Source organism: Canis aureus, chromosome 5, assembly GCF_053574225.1.
Source record: "Canis aureus isolate CA01 chromosome 5, VMU_Caureus_v.1.0, whole genome shotgun sequence".
Taxonomy (NCBI): Eukaryota; Metazoa; Chordata; class Mammalia; order Carnivora; family Canidae; genus Canis; species Canis aureus.
This window is the reverse complement of record NC_135615.1, coordinates 8,659,090-8,685,470: the sequence shown is the minus strand read 5'-3', so window position 1 is coordinate 8,685,470 and position 26,381 is coordinate 8,659,090. Positions and strand designations below refer to the sequence as shown.

General features: G+C 36.1%; 1 protein-coding gene across 6 annotated transcripts in view; it reads left to right on the top strand.

Moving 5' to 3' along the window:
- The first annotated feature begins 13,021 nt into the window (after window positions 1-13,021).
- Window positions 13,022-26,381, top strand: part of KIAA1217 (KIAA1217 ortholog) — a 433,991-nt gene continuing 420,631 nt past the window's right edge. For 3 of the 6 annotated variants that reach the window (XM_077896787.1, XM_077896786.1, XM_077896799.1), the window contains exon 1: window positions 13,024-13,176. The gene's annotated coding sequence lies outside the window, so the exon portion shown is untranslated. Of the gene's footprint in view, window positions 13,177-26,381 lie in introns of all 6 variants that reach the window. The other 3 variants (XM_077896784.1, XM_077896783.1, XM_077896782.1) reach the window with 2 other exon arrangements.

Genomic DNA, 26,381 nt, shown 5'->3' with positions numbered 1-26,381 from the left:
ATACGATTCACCAAAAAAGCCATCTCCAACTGGAGTTTTCTTTATGGTAGAGTTTTTCATTTCCAATTCAATTTTTTTATATGCATATGGGAATACTGCCTGTATCCGTTTGAGTGGGTTTTGGTAATTTGTATCTTTAAAGCAATTTGTACATTTCATCATGGCAGTTGAATTTGCTGGTATAAAGTTACTCGTCATAATTCCTTTCTATGGTGATGCCCTCTCATTCCTGATACTGATAATCTGTGTAAATCTCCTTTTTTCTTCTTTAGGCTGGCTAGATTATTATAAATTTATTCATTTTTTCATAGAAATAACTTTTGCTTGATTTTCTCTATGGCTTTTTTATCTATTTCACTGATTTTGTTCTTTGTTGCTTTTCTCCTTGTTCTTATGTTTTATTTAACTTTTTCGAAGGTGGAGGTTTAGACCATTCTTTTCTTATTTTCTGGTAAAATACCTATAATATAAGCCTATGTAATACTGTAACATTCCGTTTAAGCTTGTTTTAGCAACATCACTCAGATTTTCATGTCATGTTTTCATTTTTATTCAGTTCAAAATAGTTGTAGACTTTTTCTTATTATTTCTTCTGTAACTCATAGGCTATTTAGATGTTTATTATTTAATATCCAAATGTTTGGGGATGTTTCAAATATCTTTATGCTGCTGATTTCTAATTTAATTTTGTTGCCATCAGAGAAAATACTCCACATATTTCCGGAACTCTGTACAGCATGCTCCTGTAAATTTTTTTTTTCCATGAAAATTATGCCTTTGCCTTCCTGAACTTCAAACTGTGTTTCTTTTTTATTTTTATTTTTTAAATTTTAAATTTTAAAATTATTTATTTATTTATTCATGAGAGACGCAGAGAGAGAGGTGGAGACAAAGGCAGAGGGAGAAGCAGGCTCCCTGTGGGGAGCCCGATGTGGGACTCAATCTCAGGACACAAAGGTCACAACCTGAACCAAAGGCAGATGCTCAACCACTGAGCCACCCAGGTGCCCCTGAACTGTGTTTCTTAAACTCAGAGACAGCCGGCCTCTATGTGAGCATCTGTTCTTTTCACTGTGGACCAAACTCCTCAAATAGTACCCTGAGTCATTTGTTGTGCTCACCACATTTGTTTTTATTCTCTTAAAAACTCACACTCTTGTGCTATTGTACAATGTCTGAAAACCATCAGTTCATATATTTTGTCTGTTTTCCTAGTTGTTTGGAAAAGAAGGGTAAATCTGATTCCTTTTACTGGGTGAACTGCCGGAAGCAAGCCAATAACTGTTTAAGTAAATTCTGTTTCCACACAAAGCAACAAACAAAACATATAACTTTAAAATGACACCCTAGTAGCAGAAACAAGGTAAGATACCTAAGAATATATTTAACAAAAGATGTGCAATTTGTAGAATATTATAAAACATGATAAAATATATTACATAATATGTCTTAATGAGTATGAAGATTCAATAGTGTAAATTTATCTGTAGATTTAATGTAATGCAATTGAAAATTTTTTCCCCAGCTTTACTGAGATAACATTGACACATAACATTGTATAAATTTGTTATACAGTGTGTTCATTTGACAAACATATATTGCAAAAAGATTACCACCATAGCATTTCCTTTGCTGTAAAGAGGCTTTGTAGCTTAATGTAATTCCACTTGTTTATTTTTGCTTTTGCTGCCTTAGCTCTTAGAATCAAATCCAAGACCTGTATCAAGGAGCTAATATTCTGTTTTCTTCTAAGAGGTTTTTGATTGTAGGCCTTAAGTTCAAATCATTAATCCACTTGGAGTTGATTTTTGTGCATGTTGTAAGACAGTAGTCCAGTTTCATTCTTTTGCATATGGCTGTCCAGTTTTCCCAGAACCATTTACTGAAGAGATGGTCTTTTCCCACTGTATATTCTTGGCTCCTTTGTCATAAATTAATTGTGTATTTATTTCTGGGCTCTATTCTGTAAAATTGATCTATATGTCTGTTTTTATGCCAGTACCATATTGTTTTGATTACTGTACCTTTATAATATAGTTTGAAATAAGGAATCATGAGGCCTCCAGCTTTGTTCTTCTTTCTTAAGGTTGTTTTGCCTATTTGGGGTCTTCTGTGACTCCATGCAAATTTCAGGATTTCTTTTTTTCTCTAATTCTGTGAAAAATGCCACTGGAATTTTGATAGGGATTGTATTGAATCTGTACATTGCCTTAGGTAGTGTGGATGTTTTAACAATATTAATTCTTCTAATGTGGGCACAAAATACCTTTCCATTTATTTGTTTCTTCCTTAATTTCTTTCATCAATGTGTTACAGTTTTCATTGTGTAGGTCTTTCACCTGCTTGGGTGAAGTTATTCCTAAGTATTTTATTCTTTTTGATGCTATTCTAATTGGGATTATTTTCTTAATTTCTCTTTCTGGCAGTTTATTGTTAGTGCATAGAAATTCAGTGGATTTTTTATTGATTTTGTATACTGCAATTTTACTGAATTCAAAAACTAACGATTTTGGAGGCAGTCTTTAGAATTTCTCATATATATAATATCATGAGATATTGATTGATACTGATATTGTCTGAAATAGAGATAGTTTTACTTCTTTCTTTCCAATTTGGATGCCTTTTATTTCTTTCTTTCTTTCTTTTTTTTTTTTTTTTTCTAATTGCTGTCTAAGACTTCTAGTACTACGCTGAATAAAAATGGAGAGACTGGACATTCTTGTTTTATTTCTGACCTTGGAGGAAAAGGTTTTAGCTTTTCACTGTTGGGTATAATAATAGCTGTGGCTTTGTCATATATGGCCTTTATTATGTTGCAGTATGTTCTGTCAATACTCAGTTTATCGAGAATTTTTATCATAAAGGATATTGAATTTTGTCTAATACTTTTTCTGTATCTCTTGAGATGATCACATGATTTCTATCCTTCATAATGTGGTGCATCACATGCTTGATTTGTAAATGTTGAATCTTTGCATCACATGAATAAGTTCCACTTGATAGTGATATATGATCCTTTTAATGTATTACTGAATTTGATTTGCTAATTTTTGCTCTACATTCATGAAGGATATTGGCCCACAGTTTTCTCTTCTTGTAATGTCTTTGTCTGGTTTTAGTATCAGAACAATGATGATTTTGTAAAATAAGTTCGGGACTGTTCCTTCCTTTTTTCCTCTTTAGAAGAGTGTGAGTTGAATTGGTATTAAATCTTTTTCAAATGTTTGGTAGAATTTACCTATGAAGCTATCTGGTCCTGAACTTTTCTTTGTTATGATCAATGAAAAATGCAATAGTTTTTGCTTTGTGTGGAACTTAGCAAGATGTTTATAAAATTTGCTTATTAGAGCAAAGGTCTAAGAATACCCAAGACACACCTTAAGAATACCCATTGTCTTCAGGAAAATAAGTCAGACAGAAAAAAGATAAATCCCATATGGTTTCACCTATATATGGAATCTAAAGAACAAAACAAATGAATAAAGCAACAAAGAAAAAGCAAAATTAGACCTATAACTAAAGAGAACAGAACCAATGGTTGCCATAAGGGAAGGTAGAGAGGTCAAAATGGGTGAAGGCAAGTGAGAGATACAGGCTTCCATTTATGGAATGAATAAGTGAGGAGAATAAAAGGTAGAGCATAGGGAATATAATCAATGGTATTATAATAGCATTGCATGGTGACAGATGGTAGCTATGATTGTGGTGAGCAAAGATTAACATATAGAGTTGTTGAATCACTGTCTTGTACACTTAAGACTAATGTAACATTGTGTGTCAGCTACACTAAAGCTTAAAAGAAAACTCGGTCAATGAGATATCCTGGTTTATAATGAATAAGATTAGAAAAATCTCTGTGGATAGATTGGGCCTCTCAACCTACTTAGATACCTATAATTTTTTTCTCCAAAACCTCGGTTTTTTCATCCATATAGTGACAGTGCCCACTTCACAGGGTAATGATAGGAATAAATTGGTTACCATGTGAAAAGTGCTTAGAACAGTGTCTGGCATCTCAGCATGTATTAGCGATTTTTATGATGATTTAGCTCTGATTATTAAGGTAGCCCTGCGCAGAGATAGACAAACAGAATCTTTAAAAAAACATTCAAGAATCTATTAACGACTCACAAAAATGGAAACAAATAAATGACAATTCTTCAGATGGAAATAAATAAATGACAAACTGCTTCTTCAGAGCCATGAGAAAAGGTGAATTGTGGTGCGGTATAATTGATTGATTGACTGTATGGAAAAAGTGAAAACAGATACTTTCCTCACACTTAAAAAAAATATTCACCAACTGCAGAATGTGATATGTTCATTCATTGTAATATATTCATGTCATGGATCACTATCCAAAATGAAAGTGAATGAATTACAGTATATCAGATGCAAACATATATAAATCTCAAGAAAAATAATGCTGAGCCTCAAAGTAAGTCACAGAAGGGCAAATTTTATTTGAAGTCATTTACATAAAGTAAAAGCAAAACTAAGCAATATATTATTTAGACAATTTTTGCATTTGTAAGACTTTGGGGAAAAGAAAAAAACAAAAGAATCATTGAAACTACGTCCAGGGAAGCTGTCACTTCAGAGTTCAAGAGGCATGTGGCCAATTGGGAGCATGTAGAGACTTCAGATTTTTCAAAGGTAGTGTTTTATTTCTAGAACATGGCAATGGGTACATGTGTGTTCTTGTTCTATTTTGATCTACACGCTTTAATATGTAACCTCTTTACATTTGCTGTACTTAAAAATTTGTTTTCCATTATCTGAAGAGTATCAGAAATCTAAATATCATTTTCAGATCAGTAGTTTACTGCTTCCATCATTAAGTATTATATTTGTTATTTTAAAATTTCCTTAACCTAAAAAAAAATTCTAAGTTATAAATTTCCCTTGAAGAGCCTCTCCAGAAAGCAGGCTTTTGGTGAGTTTAAAATTACAGGTCTCCTGAGGACACAAAAAGAGATGTCAAGGAAGAAGCAGGAAGTGAAAGGATCCCAGGGCTATGAAGTGACGTTAAAATATAATGGAAAATAAATTTGTATTTCACAGTTTTCTTAACTCCCCATAAGTGAATAGTTTTCTTTGTCTAGGAGTTGTTTTAGGAAGGAAAAGAATCATCTGAGTTATCCTTCCTTCAAATGAAGTTGGAAGACACTTCTAAAAGAGATCTTTAGAGCCTCATCTGGTTTTGTAAATTAGCAGTGTTAAAAGAGGAGAAAACACCAAACTTCTCTTTAAGATAGATTTGTTAAAAAAAAAAAAAAAGAGAGAGAGATGCTGCTCTGTGTCTCTACATAAATACCTATATTGCCTTGTTTGTGAGCATGAGTCTGCAGAGATATGAAGGTTATAGATATTCTCACGCAGTATAGAGTAAATTCTTCCTTTCATTCACTCTAAAGAGTATTCAGGGTCTGGTGCGAACTTCTTTTGTTCCACAAAAACAAGTGCAGGGTGCTCAATGGATATTTATTTATTTATTTATTTATTTATTTATTTATTTATCTATTTATTTATTTATTTTGATCTTTATTTACTTAAAAAATGGAAACACTCTACTGCAGGAGCTTCTATAAAATAATTCGCTGAAAATTTTGGAAAATAAGGGCCAAAAGATTCGTTAGAAAGGATTCTGAAGCTGTGGGGGGAAATCTGCCCCCCATTTTGAGGAGAGTTTGCTATGCCTTCCAAGAAAAAGAGATGCTTTCCAGGGGGATCTAAAGGCCAGTGCCAGAAAACCAAAGAGCCAGGAGACGAGTTCTGGAAAGGTGGCTCAGAGTCTTTTTGAGACAAATCCATCTTTAACTTGCTCTTTGCTAGGAGAGGAGTAGTTTGTGTTTGTTTTCTTCAAGACTGTTGGGGAGAGAGAATGCAATTAAGTTCCCTTACAAGGGAACTTTTTTTTTGCATTCCTTTACAAGGGTTTGCAGTGCAGCTGGTGTGACAGTGCAAGGGGTGATGCTGTGTCTCTCCTCTGGTAGCAGGATGACTCTGGACAGCTACTTAAATGTAGCTTGTGAAAAAAGAATTTGCATTGCCCAAGCTACAGAAAGTTGAAGAAATGGACAAAGTAGATCATTGTCTAGCCCTATGTTCACGAGGCAGGGAGGTTAAATGGAGTATCCACTGTGTGTAAATAGGAATTTGAATTATTTTTTCTTGCAGGAAAATATACATAATATTAAATTTACTACTTGGGCCATTTTTTATTTTTGTTTTTTATTTATTTTTAAAGATTTATTTATTTATTTGAGAGAGAATAAGTGAGCATGCATGAGCAGGGGGAGGGGCAGAGGTCGAGAGAGAATCTTTTTTTTTTTTTTTAATTTTTATTTATGATAGTCACAGAGAGAGAGAGAGAGGCAGTGACACAGGCAGAGGGAGAAGCAGGCTCCATGCACCGGGAGCCCGACGTGGGACTCGATCCCGGGTCTCCAGGATCGCGGCCTGGGCCAAAGGCAGGCGCCAAACCGCTGCGCCACCCAGGGATCCCCGAGAGAGAATCTTTAACAGACTCCCCACTGAGCTTAGAGCAGTCATAGGGCTCAATCCCATGACCCTGAGATCATAACCTGAGCCAAAATCAAGAGCTGGACACTTAAGGGACTGAGCCACCCAAAGTGTCCCCATTTTGGCCATTTTTAAATGTATAGTTCTGTGACATTAAAGTACATTTGCAGGGATGTCTGAGTGGTTCAGTGTTTCAGCATCTGCCTTCAGCTCGGGCGTGATCCCGGGATTAAGTCTCACATTGGGCTCCCTGCAGGGGCTTCTCCCTCTGCCTATGTCTCTGCCTATCTCTCTCTCTCTGTCTCTCGTAAATAAATAAATAAAATCTTAAAAACAAATGATACAGTGCATTTGCATTGTTGTGGAACCATCAGCACCAGCCATCTCCAGAACTTTCTCACTTCTGTATTGAAACTCTTCTCACGAAATGCCCCAGCCCAGCCTTCCTCCAGCCCCAGTATTTTTCTTTCTTACTTTATGTATGTGACCACTCTAGGTACATCATAAGTGGGTTCATGTAATATTTGTCCTTTAATGACTGGCTTATTTTACTTAGCATAGGGTCCTCAAGGTTCATTCATTTTGTTATAGCATATGCCAGAATTTCCTTCCTTTTTAAAGGCTGGATAATATTCCATATTATTATATGGATGCACCACATTTTGTTTATCTACTCATCCATTGATGGACACTTGGGTTGCTTCCACCTTTTGGCTACTGTAAATAATATACTGCTGTGAACATGGGTGTACAAATATCTGCCCAAGTTCCTGCTTTCATTTCTTTTGGGTGTATCCTTATAAGTGGAATTACAGGATCATATGGTAAATCTATGTTTAATTCTCTAAGGAACCAGCAACACCATTTTCCACAATTGGCTGCACAATCTTATATTCTCATCAAGATTGCACAAGGATTTCAGTTTCTCCACATCTTTGCCAACATTTATTAGCTTCTGATTTTTTTTGGTCATAATTATCCTAATGGTTGTAAAGTAGCGTCTCATTGTGGTTTTGATTTTCATTTCCTTAATGATTTGTGATGTTGCTTCTTCTTATGTGTTTATTGGCTTTTAATTTTTAAACATATGTGATCTAATATTCAAAGAAAAGAGGCATTTCCCAATTTTTACTACTTTTTTTGATGCCCAGCTTCTTTATTACTTTGGTGTAAAATTTACGGAGGTTTTAATAAAGAAAAAAAGGAAATGTAATCTTTAAACATATTTAAAGTCAACAATGTATGTTGTCTTTGTTGGTGAATCATATGACCCTCATGCTGTTTAAATGGATGCACTTTCTCTTAACTCATCCTTCATCAAAAGTCAATTGACCATCAGGTGCCTGGGTGACTCAGTAGGTTAAGCATCCAACTCTTAATTTCAGCTCAGGTTATGATCTCAGAGTCATGAGATTGAGCCCAGCATCTGGCTCCATGCTCAGCAGAGAGTCTGCTTAAGGTTCTTTCTCCCTTCCTCCCTCCCTCCTTCCCTCTCTCTCTCTTTCCTTCTGCCCCTCCCCCCACTTATACACTTTCTCTCAGATAAAATCTTTTTTAAAAAAGTTAATTGAACAGAACACTAAGATGTTATTTTATCTTCATATTTTGATTAAAAGTTAACAATTTTTTAAAAAGCTAATTGAACATGTAGAATTTCCCCAGAAGGTTTAGCACATTGTTAATTTAATTCAATTTTTCTCTTTCACATCATGATTAGTTCTACCCCCCTACTGCCACTAAATCAAAACCTATAGGAACCAGAAAGGTATCTTAGAAAAGCATCACACATCTTTTGAGCTAAATGTCATTCCATATTTGCACAAGTGCCTACAAGTTCTGAAAAAACCTCTTCTTACTTTTTTCTTTTTCGAGATTTGGCTTTTATTAACCTGGAAAATTCAATATGTGGGATGTTTCATGATTAAGAGCATGAGCAAAGTAATTTGAAATTATACAAAGACCTGCCACCTTTTTTATGTTATAGCAAGAGACTTCATAAGCTCATGCACTTGTCAAAAGTCGTTGTGATGCTGCTTCACTCCTTGAAGTCTTCAGTTTTCTTTGCTGTTTTCCTCCTCAGAACTACGTAGTTCTAATTAGAATTCTTTTTAAAGGAAGGGGAAATAGTTTTCTATCAGGATTGCCTTGTTCACAATTTGGAGTGAGTAAAGGGTACTACTCATTAGAATTACAAGTATTTAAACCTTGTGGGTAAATCTGAATACACTATTATTACTAAGCTACTCATAAGAATGATGTTTAGATTGTCTTAACGTTTCTGGGATCTTGTATACCTTAAGTGGCACCTTCAATAATATCCCTGAAGGCCAGTCTCATAAGAAATGGCTTCTCTTTACTTCAGGATTCAACTCTTAAATATAAAATTTTAACTTGCACTTAGAGCTGATACAACTCTTAAAATAGAACATGGAAAACCTTCTGTGACTACAGAATTCCAGCCTCCGTCACACAACCTGGCTGTCTAACACATTTTTGTACGACTTTTCCAAACTGCTTCCAAATCTACTGTTGTTTCAGATAAGTCATTCAGTCTTCTATGTATGGGAGTGTTTTGCAATAAAAACCAGAGAAGTTCTTCTTGGCACTGACAGTCTTATAATTTTGAGACTCTTTTACAATATAGAAGTGCAGATGGATGACATCATGGTGTAAAGCAACTTTCAGTGGACTCGTAAGAAATGCCTTTTAAAGAATTCTTAGAAATTGGAGTTGTTAAATCAAGAAATCCTTATAGCATTTAACCAGGAAATTGAGAAATCTCAACTTACAAGGCTTTGTCTTGAATCTATGAAGCATGAAAAACTTTACGAGTAAAGTTCAGAGTACAGATTTGGTTAGCCTTGTGCTCAAACCATGCCTCCCACGTGGCAACCTATGTACATTAACTATTGGCACAAAATGGCAAAACATGATATAACCCAGCTAGCCAAAGAGATGGGTGCTACTCCTGTCCTCTTGCATTTCATAATTAAGTTAGAACCAATATTGGGTGTTTGTGAAGTCCATCTGAGATTCTCCTTGAGTCCCTGAATGTAAGGTCCAAATACTGTAGTGAGGTAATTTGAGAAATTGTTCACATCTGCCTTGGAGCCAAACCACAAAGTGTGCTCATCTAGACATAGAGGGAGGCCAGGAACCCATACAGCAGGTTTTGTATAAGGAGACAGGAATCAAAATGATATCGTCATTCACAAACGGTTAATTTGCTGCTATTGCACAAGGATCAACAAACTGTGGCTAACTTTCTCTGGCCAGCTGTTTTCATAAATAAAGTTTTATTGGAACACAGTCTTGCCCAATCATTTCTGCTTTCACACTCTGAGAGCAAAACTGAATAATTGCAGCAAAGACCATATGGCCCACAAAACTGAAAATATTTACTGGCTGACCCCTTACAGAAAAAGTTTGCTGACCACAGCTATCGGTAGATTTTGCTAGGATACCACAGCAATGTTTAGTCAGGACAAAGAGAAAAATTGGTCATTTATAACCATACCAATGATGACCTTTAATTCATGTGTTATTTTACAATTGTCCAAGTGCTTTCATATTGATTGTCTCCCTTGATTGTTGAAAAAACAAAAAAACAAAAAACAAAACAAAAAACAAAAACAAAAAAAAAAAAACAGAGCCAGATACCATGACACTTTCTTCAAGGTGATTTGGTCTTGAGAGGTGAGGTGACTTCTGTGGTTGCACAACAAATTGGGGTGTCTGATCCTAAGGCACTCGAACAGGGGGAGCTTAGAAGTCAGACAGATCTCACCAAGTTGTTTTTCTTAACACTTGGCCAGAAAGCCAGATCTGGAGGCAGGGATGGGAAAGGTCAAGAGGACCAAGTGAAGCCAAGGCTGAGCCCCCTGTAATCTTTAGGAGAGCATGGCTGCCACTGTCCAGCTCTTCTACTGATGTGCATGGGCTAGTGGGCCCCATGTGAAACTGCTCACTTACATCATCCAGACTGCCACCCTTTCCATCTGCTCCCCCACACAGGATGTTGTGCTTCTAGACTGGAGTAGCATGATCCCCATGATGTTGAACTCAGGCAGACGTCCTATCCCCAGCTTTTGGAGCTACAGGGTGATGGGGGGGTTGAGTGAGGGGGCATGCATTCTGGCTTTTGGCACATGTCCTCTGAGGGCCGAGGCACTTTTCCCAGGTGATGCCATGGTAACTGAACAATCATTGCGTGCCCTCACTCAGTGCATGGTATGGATTGCAGCCAGACTTTTTGATTACTGGAGCAGAGGGCTAACCCCGCTGTCAGATTAACTGAGTTCAAATCCCAGCTTCTGTATGAATTGTATGTGAGATCTTGAGTGAGTTTCTAAGCCTGTGAGTACTTCAGTTTATTCATCTGTAAAATGGGATAATAATAGTACCTGCCTCTTAGGGTGCCTGTGAGGGATAAATGACTTAGAACAGTTTGAGTATGTAATAAATATACAGCAAGTGTTAACCATTGCTATTAATGATCATCATCATCTCAAGGAGAGCTGGGACCCTGAAGTAGCCTATAGTTTTCTTCTTGAACAGCATCTTTATGGTCCTTATGGAACTTGTTGCCTTTACATCCTTAATTATATGTGAATTGTCACATACATCTTCTCCATCACCCAAAGGATATCCTGCAGGTTGGAAAGAAAAAAGAAATTAGGAAAACACACATTCTGTCTGCAACAGCAAGGTGTTGGCATTGGAAAGATACCAGTCATCTAGCTTCAAAGGCAGAGTGTGGCTGACTGTGAATCTTTGGAAGGACAGGGTAAAGAAATTCACATTTATTGAGTACCATCATGTGCCAGAGAAGGTGCGGATTTGTCACTTTAGTTGAATCACTGTCTCAATCTTATTGATGAGAAAGAACTTGCCCGAGGCTGAGCTCAATATAGAATTTAGAAGTAACTTCATGTCCAATTGATTCCAAAATGTATACTCTTTCCAGCACATAATTCTGCCTCTGATAAAGTGCTAAATAGCTGTACATTTATCAACTATAAATGGGGAATGGCATGGTATTTACACTTGGAGTGGAGTCGTATGATCACATATTCATAGAACCTTTTTATAGTTCAGAGATAGTTTGTGTAGACTCTCCCTAAGGGAACACAAAATAATTGAAGTTGGAAATAGGTTAACCCTAAGTCATAAAAATCACTGACAGAGGAAACCAAGAGGAAAATGGTTACCCTTAGTGGAGAAGGGGTTGTGTGCTCCTGGTACGGGCTATGTGTTCAATTGGTGGAAGGAATTCTTCAGCCTAGAAAAATATGACCTCATGAACACTTTATTTTTATATCACTATCAGTTTTTTAGAAAGCATGGTAATTACAAGTATTCATTTGTTCATTAGAATAAAGTCTAAGCTCTTTAAAAAGTAAAATAATTTATGGGGCACCTGGGTGGCACAGTGGGTTAGGTGTCAGACTCTTGATTTCTGCTCAGGTCATGACCTCAGGGTCTTGAGATTGAGCCTCACATTGGGCCCTGAGCTCAGCGAAGAGTCTGCTGGAGATTCTCTCTCCTTCTCCCTATGCCCCTCCTCTTACACGCACTCTCTCTCTCTCTAAAATAAATAAATAAATCTTTTTTTAAAAAGTAAAATAATTTATAGCTCTTTCCCAGACTCCTCCACCTCACCACACACACACATGCACACAACTCCCACACATACACTCATGTCCAATGTCACCAGGACACTCAACTCTTCTTATCAATCAGTAGGTACCCCATGGTAGCCCAAACAGGTATGGAAATTATATTCTTCTGTTTCCTTCTTTTCCATCGTGCTATGCATGTTCTATAAACAGCAGGAGAAGTAATCATGTAGGTGGGCATTCACTACATGGTCAACTTCGGGAATATGATATAGGAATGTACTAAGGCGAGGAAATTTTTGCTTGAACTAATGCCTGGAAACTGAATGCGGTATGCACTCCATGGTAATTTCAATTGCACATCTGGTGCATTTTTGTATATTGTACCTGAATAGGTGGGGTAATATTTACATTCATTTCCCACTCCTAGGCTGTCTGTCCGGTGTCTAGTCTGTGCATGCTTGGAAGTTCCGTGTGTGTGTGTGTGTGTGTGTGTGTGTGTGTGTGTGTCTTTTACATTGCATATTCTAGCATCTGCCGTTCACTCTGAGTTGAAGCATTTACCATTGCAAAACTGTCACCGGGGTCTTCAAAATACACATTTACATTCCACAGGTCTAGTAAATGGGGTTATGTGGCTGCATGATGCCTTTTGTTTAAAAGAAATCCAGCGGCAGCCCAGCACTTTCCATACAGCTGCACTTTCTGCCGTAATTGTGGCAGTTGAAGAGTGAAGCTCAAAGGAATGTTTAGAATCTGCTGCCCCAGCAGGTAACATTCTGGGGTTGGTTCTTTTTATTGTTGTTTTTTCTGCTCTTTAAAATGTCCAAACCTTCCCGCTTGGCTAGACCTTTCTTTACTAATGCAGCTTCTAAGCAGCCATCACCTCGAAGGGACGATTTGAACAGCAAACAGAAAAAAAACAGTGTAGGTGAGAAGATTTTGAGAACTGGAAATGAAGGAAATTTGGTCAAACAGCAGCAGGTGCAAACGGCAGCCACTCCTGCTCAGCGGAAGGCTTCACCACATAAAGGTAATGTTTTAAATCGGCTGCTTTTGTCAGCTTATACTTGGAAACTTCTTTCTTAATAATACTGCCAGATAACTTAAATGAGGGAGACTTTTTACGGTTTCAAAAACTTGTCCGATTGTGTGAGTATGACATTTTCTAAAATCCTGGAGTGTGTTGCTAACATAACCAATAATGTGGAAGATGAAGGTGATAGAACTTTCCTTCATTAATTAAGGAATGATAAAAGAAAAACTGAGTGTTTTCAAAAAAAATAAATTAAAAAAAAAAAAGAAAAGAAAAACTGAGTGTTTTCAATTTTTTTTGAGAATGACATTTTATTCTTGGTTGTGTTATATAGTCTCTCATAATTCAGTTCTACTCCTTTGAAGTTTCTTTTTTATTGCTTGGCTATATGAAAAGCAACCAAAAAAGAAGAGACATGTCCTAAACCTACATCATTAACTGGCCAGAGAATTTTTGCATGCTTAATTTTTTGCAGTCTCTTTTTAAAATGAGTTTGTGTCTGAAATGATCATCTAACGACGTGATTCCCTGCCAAGCATGACAAAAATCTCTGCTAGCTTTGTTACCTGGAGCATTTAAGTGAGCTTTCTGAGTGGTGTATCTACTTAGCAAGAATACTGTTGAATATTTGACCTGGAATTGAGACATGTGGTAACCAAACTTTTATTATCCTAAGGTCCAAAATCACAGAGGGCAATAAGACCATAGCTTAAAGTAGAAAAATAGTTTTCTCCATTATATCAAGGACTACATATTAAAAACTAAGCAACATTTATAGTAGTTATTTTTTAATTACATTTTGAGCTATCAAAGGTGTAATTTTTGACAGTATGATTTTATAGTATAATAAAAAATTGTTTTATATTCTCATTCTTATAACTGAAAATTTCTACTTTAGAGAAAAAAATTAGTTTATTTTATGATTAAAATCATAAAACCTCTTCTCTATTAAAAACTATTGCAAATGAATATGCAAGGATATATTTTTGTGCCATGTACTAGTTCAAAGATGCAAATTTCTGTCTGGAAATTTCAATTTTTTTCTTAACTTGGATTATTATTATTCTATCCGCTTTGATCAATAGAATGCTTGTACAGTAACTATTTTATTGACCAAATTACTTTATATAAGACACATATAGTGAACACAGAAAGACTGGAGAAGTATTGATGATAGTTGCTCTGTAGAGTGAATTTTGGTTACTTAAAAGGAAAGTTCTCTTTGAGGTTAATATGTGTAAAAAAGGAATGCAAAAAATTCTTCTAAATTTTTGTAAAAAAAATCTTCTAAAAACAGGAATTCCAGCCACCTCAAGTTGAGAAGTATTCAGATGTATATATCTGCATCTGAAAAAGTTATGCTCAGGGAGGGACTTTTTAAACAAACAATCCAAGCTAGATGCTATTCCAAAGATTTTTCAAAATACCTTCTTTTGACAACCTGTGAGGGTACCTTTGATTAGACTTAGTGGGTGAAAATAAGTGTTTCTCTGAAAACAAATTTGTTTGGGGGGTTAGTGAAAAGTCGTTTGAAACCAAGGATGATTATTGAGTTACAAGGTCAATATAGATAATACATATTTTTGTAAAAAAAAAAAAAATGAACTGGGAGCAGATTATAAAATAATATGGTGGTGTTTTTCTTTGCATCTCCCTGAGAGGATTCAGGCTATCCAAAAGGAGAGCTCTACCACCAAAGTTTTGAAATCGGCAGCAAGACTGGATCATTTTGAAAGATAACACTTATCAGAATATGTATTTTATTAACATTTTAAATACTTGTTTTAGTCAGAATTCTCTTTTTCATAGCCACACCTCATATCACATAGTACCAATAGAAACCTTCCATTATTGGAGAACAGGACAAAAACTCTATAGGATAGCCCTGTGTTGTATTAGGTTTTTATTTAAGGTGGTTGTCATTAAGATCAAGAAATCCAAACAACAGTAATGCCATCCTAGGCTTGTGTTGAGCTTGTGTGGGTTCTTGCCCATCACATTACGATCTAAGGGTTGGTTCTTTAGAATGCTTATTTTTTTAATGCTTTTATAAAATTTTTATTTATTTATGATAGTCACAGAGAGAGAGAGAGGCAGAGACATAGGCAGAGGGAGAAGCAGGCTCCATGCACCGGGAGCCCGACGTAGGATTCAATCCCGGGTCTCCAGGATCACGCCCTGGGCCAAAGGCAGGCGCTAAACCGCTGCGCCACCCAGGGATCCCTAGAATGCTTATTTTACCAGGTCCACAGAGTTTAATTTAGTCTGTGTAGTTTCTTATGTATCTGACATGCGTTTATCCCCCCTTGTGTAATTTGTTTAGTTATATAAGTATATTATGGTAATTTTAAGCTTTTTAAAGTTTGTCCCTCATTTAGTTTATTTCCTAAATTAATGCAGTGATATTTCCCTTCACCGCTTTTCCATGTCTCCCCCCTCTTAAATTTTATCTGTACTTATGTTTACATATTAAAAAGGTTAATGGTAGTTACTTTTTGGTTAACATAATTCAGTCTTCCATGATTTACCTACTAATTCTATGAGTTGAAAATCAATAAAGTGTATAGCTAAGGAGACCTCATATTGTTATTGGTAAGCCAGACAAGTGTGCTGTAATCATTTCTCTTACAGTCTTTCCCTTCTCAGCGCTTTGGATTCTCCCAAGGACAGTATAGATATGATCATATTCCCAGAACTCCCTTTCCTTTCAGGTACTTCTCTCTGTATCCTTTAGTCCTCCTGCCCTCCTCTTTCCTGACTGATTTCTCAAGTCTTAGATTACTTCTTCATTTGGCTGAAGCACATCCCCAAGAAACTTCCTAAGAAGAGAAAAATGGGAAGTAAGCCTTCTGAATTTTTACATGTCCAGCAAATATATTGATTCTCTTTGTTTTTGTTTATGTTTTTGCATTTCAGTGATAGCTGGAATAGGATAGATTTTTAGACAGAAAATAATCTTTCCCTCATAACATTAAAGGCCTTTCTCCATTACCTTTTGGGATCTAGAAGTGTTGATGAGAAGTCCCATGTTGTTCACACATTCACACATTCCTTTGTAGGTGACTTTTCCTTTCTTTCTTGAAGCTTTGAGGATATCCTCTTTATCCTTGATATTCTGAAATTTCATCTTAAAGTGTGGGGTCTTTCCCATTTATTTTGACTGAATACTTGGATGGGCACCTTCAATTTAAAGAATAGTGGCTTCTGTTTTGTGAATTCTTTTTTTATTAATTCTTTGATAATCCCCTCTTCTGTATTTGCTCAGATTTTCTCATTACAGTATTCCTATGAGTTGGCTATTGAATTTACTGCATCAATTTTTTGATCCTTATCTCTTCCTTATTTTTTTAGCTCTGTCTTTTTTTTTAAGATTTTATTCATGTATTCATGAGAGACATACAGAAAGAGAGAGAGAGAGAGAGAGGCACAGGCACAGGCACAGGCACAAGGAGAAGCAGGCTCCATGCAGGGAGCCCGACATGGGATTTGATCCCAGGTCTCCAGGATCAGGCCCTGGGCTGAAGGCAGCAAGCACTAAACCGCTGAGCCACCCGGGCTGCCCTAGCTCTGTCTTTTTATGCTATCTAGATTTTCTTAACCCTATCTTCCAAGTCTTCTGTCTAATTTTGATCATCATGATATTTTTAATTTCCAAGAAGCTTTTCTTACACTGATTATTTTAAGACCAAAACACATGGTGTCATTCTTCTGTCTATAAGCAGTGGATCTGTGTGTTTTATTTACCTGTTACAGTTATACTTGATGGTACCATACACTCATGTTTAATGATGCAGCCACACCCCTGTAATGGTATGCTTTCCATTCCGAGTCAATGGTCTAGACTAGCTCTAGAACCAAAGACACTGGCAGTCAATAAATGTTAGGACAGCAATGTTCAGTAATTTTCACCCATGAAATGCTCTCCTTATGATGAAAACTCACCAAATGAAAGAATGTTGAAGAATGTGTTGATATGTGTCAACAATTTTATTCAGGATGAGGGTATAAGTCATTTGAGAATGTGGCATTTCTTCCTGGGCTTTCTCTATTCTCCTGAATTCTTCTTGAGGTATATTTCTGCAAAATTCTTTTGTCTCGATTTTATTTACTTATTTATTTGGCCTCTTAACTATTGTTCTAAATAAAGAAAAAACATTTTTTAAAGAAGTATACATGAACATTGACCAGTAGCTTAGCTTGAAAATATAGATGTTGATGGCAATGATATCTGAGCTCTTCCTGTGTGCCCAGCACACTTCTTTTTTTAGAATTAATTTATTATTTATAAATGTATTTATTTTAGTGGGGGAGATAGCAGGGGAGAGGGGCAGATGGAGAGAGAGAGAGAGAGTCTCAAGCAGACTCTATGCTGGGCGTGGACACAGGGTGTGATCTCATGACCTTGAGATCACCACTGGTACCAAAACCAAGAGTCAGATCCTAAACTGACTGTGCACCCAGGCCTCCATGCCCAACACACTTCTAAGCACAATAAATGTATTGTCTTTTCTTGTACAATCCTTACAGCAATCCTATGATGGAGTACTATTACTTTCCATCTTTTAGATGAGGAAACTGAGACAAGAAGCCTCAGTTATTTGCTCAACATCATGAAGACAGAAAAAGGTAGAAGAGAACTCTAGTTTCTGGAAATATTTATTCCTGACCTGGCACACTTAACCACTATGCTAAAGCACCTTTCTATAAAGAAAACATTTCGTCCATCAAAAAAGTTAATATAAAAAATGTTAATATAATTAAAACCTTGTGATTGGACAGTCTGATCTCCAGGAAAAAAAAACTGGTGACATTCTGTAGTTCAGAATGTGCTTTTCTGGTTTCAGCCTTTTTATGTGTTGCCCCAGATTTCTGTTTCTTCAACAAATGAAAAGGGAAAAGAACAAATTGCAGTTAAAAAATTTATCACAATACGGTAAATATTTTTCTAATAGTGAGAAATGAAAGGATACATGAAGGGAAGACCTTGCAGTTCTACTATGTGTACTCATGCCTACAGACTTGAGTGTCACAGCACACACACACACACACACACACACACACACACACCAGAAACACAAAAACTCTGCATACAATTCAAGAAAGGCTCTTGCATCACACATGACCTGGTGGTCCAAGTACAAGCCTGTAGGCCAAAAATCAGTCAAGTCTCATTCTTTTCTAACACAGGCTCCCTCTGTGGCCTTGAGCAAGGCCATTATCCCTCTTGACTGAGTTTCATTAACCATTAAAGAATAATAATGCATGGCTTATGGCAGGGAGTAGTGGTGAGGATTAATGACTTAGTGTGTATCCAGTGCTTTCAAGAGCACATGTTCTGTGTGGATAGTCTAAGTTAAGCACAGTGGAGTCTCTATTTACCTTCAATCACTGTGGGAGGTAAAAACTTACTCTCTCAAAAATATCATATATAGGGATCCCTGGGTGGCGCAGCGGTTTGGCGCCTGCCTTTGGCCCAGGGCGCGATCCTGGAGACCCGGGATCGAATCCCACATCGGGCTCCCAGTGCAGGGAGCCTGCTTCTCCCTCTGCCTGTGTCTCTGCCTCTCTCTCTCTCTCTCTCTCTGTGTGACTATCATAAATAAAAAAAAAAAAAATATCATATATATACCTAGCCCAGGAAAATTTCACAGTAAACCCTTGATGCATGCTCTAAATTATTCTTTATGCACAAGGGTAATATCACATATGTCTTATTTGCCATCCTACAGGTTGATTGAGATTGTGAATACCTGGAACTCAGTTGTCCCTGTCTATAAGTAGAAAATATTAATAACCAGAGCACAAAAAGTATGTTTTCTCTCTAGTAGGGTTCAGATTCATTCTGGATACTACTGCTGAGTGCAGTGACATTATAGCCTTAGGTTATTGTGGCTATAGTTAGGCAGAGCCTCTAAAAGGTGTACTCACTATACTACTTTTCCATGTAACAAGTTGATGATACCAGTAAATAGTCAATACTCATTGGTAGGGTCTGTACTTTGTGTAATATTTTCCAGAAGCAGCAGTGGATTTGTACTAATCATGCACTTTACTTTATCTGACTGCCTCTGACCAATCCATTCATTTTTGAGGAGAGCTAAGATAAAGGGCATAGTATTTAATATAGCAATGGTAAATTATGCTTATAGTTGTTGAATTCATAGCTTTGGCTCATTGTTGCTACCAGTTAGCCCAGAGTCATGCATGACACATCAGTATAGGCCAATAAATCTCTCTTCATCCTCTTCCTGAAACTCACATGGCTTACCCAGGAAGTCGTTTTACAAATAAAAATGAAACCTACTTAATGCTGCTTACTGGTACTTAATGGGAATTTTCTCCACCTAGATATGATATGAGCTATGACTGTATGAATATTAAAAATTAACATTTATTTCTGGAGTTCTCCTTATTTTCCTTTATTAATTTTATCTATGTTTGTCTTCTACCTATTAGTATATGAGCAGTAAGAAATATAAGTAACACGTGTTCTCATATTTCTCGTATTGTCTACCGGATTCTGTTAAAATTTAGGGTGTTGGGAAAGGAGTATGAGACTACCCCTTTAAATTAATCTGGGGATTTCTCTGAACTAATCTGTGCATTTTCAGTTACTCTGACATAGTCCACTTAGTCTATAGAGGTCAATAACTCACAAGTCTGCTGAAAACTTAAATGCACCTGCATCAGAGAAGCATGGGCTGCTGAGGAAAAAGAGAATTCATAGTCTTAGAATTTTAGAGTGGGATAAAAACTTAAAGATCACCTCATTTATCTCTCTCTTTTGATATATATGGAAAAAGTCTAGTTACTTCTTTTGATCAAGACTAAAGATGCACCATCTTGAGCAATGTCTTCTAACTTGGTGATTTTTATCCTACCATATATCTTAAGCAGAAAGGCAAAAATGGCTAGAACACCTTCAGATTTCCCTTTAAATGTTCACTTCCTTGACATGGACTCCTTCTGTCCTCGGATATATAGTGTCTCCTGTACTGTGCTACCTACACTCCTACTACTCTGTTTTTACTTGCCTGCGCCAAGTTCAAAATCACTGGGCAGTGCGTAGTGCAGTCACAACTCACTGGTTGTGCTGATTGTTTATCAGATTTTATCTTTGTAACTAAATTACAATCAGGGCTCATTTAATGCTGAAAAATTGTGAATAGTATCTCTTACTGTGTTTATAATACAGAATTTTGCTTTTGGTTGCTTATCTCTAATGGTCCTGATAAAGGAACATATTTCTTAGCTCAATAAAGTTAAAAGATCATAAAATGGTTTTCTGTTTCTCCTTTAACTAGAGTTGAAAGCTAAAGTAACAAACTCTATTTGTACAAATATTTTTCTAAAATCTGTATTATTCAGTACCTTCCAAAATTTATATCTGTGTGCCAGGGAAAACTTTCCTCTATAAAGAGCTTAAGAGATTGTATACAATCACAGGTGAGGAATTTTGCCAACCTCAGTGGAATATTTTACTGCCTGAACTACTTAAACTTTCATTCCCATACTCAGATTTTTACTTTGCTGTGTATATTGCTTCCAACTTCAAGTTTTCAGTATAATGGGTAGCCTTATCTTCAAAATACTTCTGTTGAATTCATTTAAACAATCAGAATTTGGCTATTTGAAAGATAATCAGAATTAGTATCGATGAACAATGTGTGGTTGCCGTTTTATTTGGGAATATTATAATTCTCCCAAGCAAATAAATCATGTCCATATATCATATATGCTATATATGTTCTTAAGAATAGTTTCATTAATCGTGGCCATTTAGGAGCAAACTACCATAAGCCTCTCTACCTATCTGGCTGTCTAGAAGACTACTTACCTCTTCTAAAATCACATCATACCAGCCTTCTTAACTCATGGCCGGATAAGGGAAGGATAAATGTCTGGGAATTTGAAAATCTAGACAGAAGAAAAACCTTCTTCTTAATAATGCTGCTCTACCAGGTTAACTATTATGGTTTCTTGAGTCTGTGATCTCCAGAGTCTTAAATTAAGTCAAAAACTCTACCTCTGTGGTTTTGTCCCCAAGAGGGGAAAAAATTCAAATGGGTTAAGGTTAATTTTATCTCACATGTTTCCAAAATGTATGATGACATTACCAAAAGCAGGAGATCTCCATAACTGGAGAACACCACAGATAGGTAAAGAATCTCTTCTCGGGCAGCCCAGGTGGCACAACGGTTTAGCGCTGCCTTCGGCTCAGGGCACAATCCTGGAGACCCGGGATCGAATCCCACGTCACGCTCCCTGCATGGAGCCCGCTTCTCTCTCTGCCTGTGCCTCTGCCTCTCTCTCTCTCTCTCTCTGTCTCTGTGTCTCTCATGAATAAATTTAAAAAAAAAAAAAGAATCTCTTCTCATAACCAGAAACATCAGTCAAATATATCCATTGGATACAGATATTTGTTGTTATGTTTTGTATTTCTTAACAATTCATACTTATAAATACATTACACGAGCTACGTTTTTAAGGAAATTCATTTTTAAACAATTATTTATTCAAACTATAGAATATTATGTTTATATCTGATAGTTTATCATATACATTATGAATATATATAATATTATACTGGTATGTTGCCTATTATGTATATTTATTATTCTTAAATTAGTAAACTTAAGAAGTTCTATTCAAATATAAGTTAAGTATACATTAGATTGACTTTTTTGAGCCAATGTAATACTTGATTATGGTGATTAGATTGTTTTCTGGAAATATAATTGCTACCATGACTTACTGACCTCCACCCCCACCAAAAACTCAGTGACCATCTACTTTGTATCTGGCATTGTGCTAAATACTAGAAAGTTAAAAAAAATTAAGTTAAACATGGTCCTTGTCCTTGAGGAGGATTTTACATTGAGTGAGATATGCTGATTATCTGGATCTCTAAATATAATTTTCCAAATGATTTATGTACAAAATTGTATGAGTACATAGAAAGGAAGCAGACTATTTGCCCCAAGTAATGCAAGTTTACCGGGTTGGACAGGAGGAGAGGAAACATCATAAAAGATCTTGTTGCATTTAGGAAATGACAAAGCAGAACAGTGTTGATGAGGTAACAGAAAGCTGATGAAAAAGAGGTAGAGATAGGGTGAGGTCTATTAGGAATGATAACAAAAGAGAAAAAGCTGTTCATTTTTTCATTCCTTCAATGAGTAGTTATTGGCCCCTACCATGTGTCAGGTGTTGTTCTGTGCTCTAAGCAAGTTGAAACAACTTCTAGGCTCTAATCAGCCATGGTAGATGAAAGCTGTGGTTCCATGGGGCTTACCTATTAATGTGGGTTCTAGAACAAAAATTAAACAACACAAAGTGATACAGAGTAATGGGAAGCAAGGCAGGAGCAGGTTCTGGGAAGTGAGAAAATCAAAAGGTCTGTTTGGGATGTGAATGTAGTCCAGCTATTAAGTATTCAGATAGGAAATTAGAAATGTGGATCTGAAGATTAAGTCAAGATGGAGGCTACCAATTACAAACAGGTAGGTCACCAGTTATAAATGCTATGTAAAGCCTTAGGACTGGATTAAATCACCTCGGGAGATGGTATGATGGAAGGTATAGAAAAGAGAATGTGGCTTATGTCTGAAAACCCTGGGACACTACAACATTCAAGGGTTAAAATGGAACCAGACAAATGGCCAAAATCTTAACGCATGTATACATCAGTTTGAGAACTTTCTATTAAAACTCCAGTGCAGAGTATTAGAAGCACTCCCTCCCAACAGAGATAAATACATTCATGCCCTTTCTGTAGTTGCAAACAAATACTCCAAGTATGAATTTTGTTTTAAAGCTTTCCTATTTAAAATGATGCAAGTCTTATAATCTAGCCCATAACATTTATTTAATATAACATCATGTTTAACTGAATTTTCAAAATTAAAATGTTTCCTACCATGTTCAATATGAGCTTCAGGTATCCACAAAAGCCTATTGCATATCACTTGGAGTAACCCCTCCTACTCGAGGTGCAGAAGAAAGTCTCAGAAATGGGGAGATATTAAGAGGCATTAAAAATCCTTTGGTTCTTATTTGTAATTTAATATTTGCATCACATAATCATTTTATATAGTTTATTAGTGTTTGTTTGGCTATCCTTCATGTATCCCTGAGAATGGAGTTTTCTGGTTTTGATTAAGAACTACTTTCTCAGAAGGTGAGTACTAATTTGTTACTTCAATTTCTAGCAAAACATAATGTGAATTTTTTATGATGAAACTTCTATTTACATTCATAGAGATTCATGAAGAAGCATCTTAAATATTTAAAGATAATACAGTAGGAGAACCTCAGATCTATTCTATTTGTGCCCTGTTTATTAAAGTTATTTCACAAGGTTTTTAAATAGCTATAACTAGAAGAATTGTCAGCAACATAATAGATGTTCAGAGAATACCCTCCCAGGAGAGTAAAGCAAAAAAAAAAAAAAAAAAAACACTAGATTTAAAAAAATTATATATATCTTTTGAAATGCCTAGTTGATTTGACAGTAAATTAAAGGAATTCCCCTGGGGCAAAATACACACACACACACACACACACACACACACACACACACAGCCAAGCAAGAAAGCTTCAACACAAAGGAATAAGTGAAAGTAAGAATCATGATTTGTATAGTGGTCTTTGTCAATTCTTTGTGGTCTAGGGAATTTTAATAGATACATTTAGTGGAGAAGTGACTTCCGATGGCAAGAAGAGTGATAGTTGTTAAAGCTCTCTGCATTCAGCAAAGGTAGTATCTTCAGTGGCTGACAAAAAGAAGGCCCTGCAGATGGACATCTTGAAGGAAGCTTTTGACTCAACCTCAGCTCTAGGGGGAGAAGAATAAAACGAATATCCTGAAAATGTCTAACCTCATATCTTGTCTCACATGATCTTGGGGCTCAAAGTCATATCATCGTGGAGTAGGGGGAAAAAAGCCAAAAATATTGCTTAATGGTCCCAGATCATCAGTGTCACTGGCTTCCTGGTTGACAGAAGACAAAAATCTTCTTACAAAGGATGTATTTTATAAACAGGCTTCTAAGAATTCCCTCAGATTAAAGTCCAAAACATGAGCTCACAGTAAAAAATGACTACATACACAGGGAAACAAGTGGCCATGGACAAAAGTCAGCAAAGGCAAAGAATCACAGAATGAGATCTATGTAAACTGCCAAAATTAGAATTCTTAGATGCAGAATATGAAATAAAAGCATTATATATATTCAAATAACAGATTTAGGGTGCCTAGGTGGCTTCGTTGGTTAAGCCTTTGGCCCAGGTCATGATCCCAGGGTCCTGGGATTGAGTCCCATGTTGGACTCCCTGCTCAGTGGGAAGCTTGCTTCTCTCTCTCCCACCCTTCCTGTTTATGTTCTGCCTCTTTCTCTCTCTCTCTCTCTCTCTCTCTCTCTCTCTCAAATAAATCTTTTAAAAATATAAAGAAAGAACAGAACAGATTCTAACAAACTCTGTAATATTTGAATAGATTTTCTAGAGATGAAAAATATAATAACTAAAGGGAAAAACGCAATGTATTTGCTAAATGGCGAAGTAGGTACAATGAAGAGAGAACTGGTAAACTGCAAGATAGACTTTTAAAAATTCCTAATAATTTTAGGACAACGTGATGGATCCTGAGAGACAAAGTGATGGAAAATACAAAAGAGAGGTTGAAAGACATAAATAGGAGAGTGAGAAGATCTAATGTAAGTCTAACTGGATGTCCAGAAGGAGACCATACAAACACTGAGAGAGGTATTATTTGAAAAGACAATGGCTGAGAATATTCCAGAATTGATAAAAAAGCATTAATATCTGAAGTGAGGAAGCCCAGTAATTCCCAAGATACACTGAAAAAAAATTCAAACAAAAAAAACTTACACCTAAACATATAATAACAATAAATAATTATCCAATTTTTATGGCCATAAGGAGGGTTGTGATCAAACAGCAGTTTGATAGATTGGTATATAACACTTCATCAAGTTTGATTTGAACTCTGTAGACATGTCTATGGATTATGTAAATTAGTTACCAATTCTTGCTATAGTTGTGCCAAATACATTTGAGAAGTCTAAGTTTTATAGCCACGTCTTACTTCTTAAACCAACCAAAAACACAAAAGTTAAAACTCTCAACGTGAAGTTTAATAGCTATTACCTATTTTCCCATGGGGAAAGGGAGGAATATCCATGCTCATTCATTCAATTTTTTTCATTCATTCAATTTTTGCTGAAAATGTTCAACTCACTTCCATTTGCTTATTAAGAGTGGAGAGAAAGGTTGAAGAAAAATGAATAATTATTTAGAGAATTATATTCAAGTGGGCATTAGAAAATAAAATTCTAGGAGATCATTGCTTGATATTTAGAGCATGTACAGTGGTCCACCCTTATCCACGGGGGATATATCCCAAGACCCCTCCAGTGGACACCTGAAACTGTAGATAGTATCAAACCCTATATGTATTATGTTTTCCCCTATACATACATACCTATGATAAAGTTTAATTATAAATTAACTGGTTTAATTTTATATAATTTTAACTGCACTGGTTGTTACAACAACCAGTAACAAATAGAACAATTCTAACAAGATACTATGATAAAAGTTATGTGAATGTGGTCTCTCTTTCAAAATATCTTATTGTACTGTACTCACCCTTCTTCTTGTGATGATGTGAGATGATAAAATGCCTCTGTGATGAAATCAAATCACATAAATGATGTAGCCTTGTTGATAGAGTGTAAGGCTACCTATTGTCAGAAGGAAAGCCATCTGCTTTTGGACCACAGCTGACCACAGGTAACTGAAACCATAGAGAGCAACACTGCAGATAAGAAGGGACGACTGTATATGTACCACTGAAAGTGTGTCTTATAGGACTCACTCATGTTGCTTGGATGACATTATAGTATCACTACTATTTTTAAGGTTATCTCCATTATCATTTCCTGAGTATTCAAGAAAGTAGGTACTCTATCTACTAAATAAATCACTCTGTCTGCTAGCATGCCTGGTGAGTCCAATTAAAAGGAACATTATGCCATCATCAAGGGAATTAGAACTTCCCTCAGTTGATAATCCTTAATTACTGAAGATTATATAAAATTTGTTTCTTTTCCAGTTATCTATTTAAACAGCTAGAAAATCTAAAATCTATGCAAATAGATATATAATCCTCTTCTGTT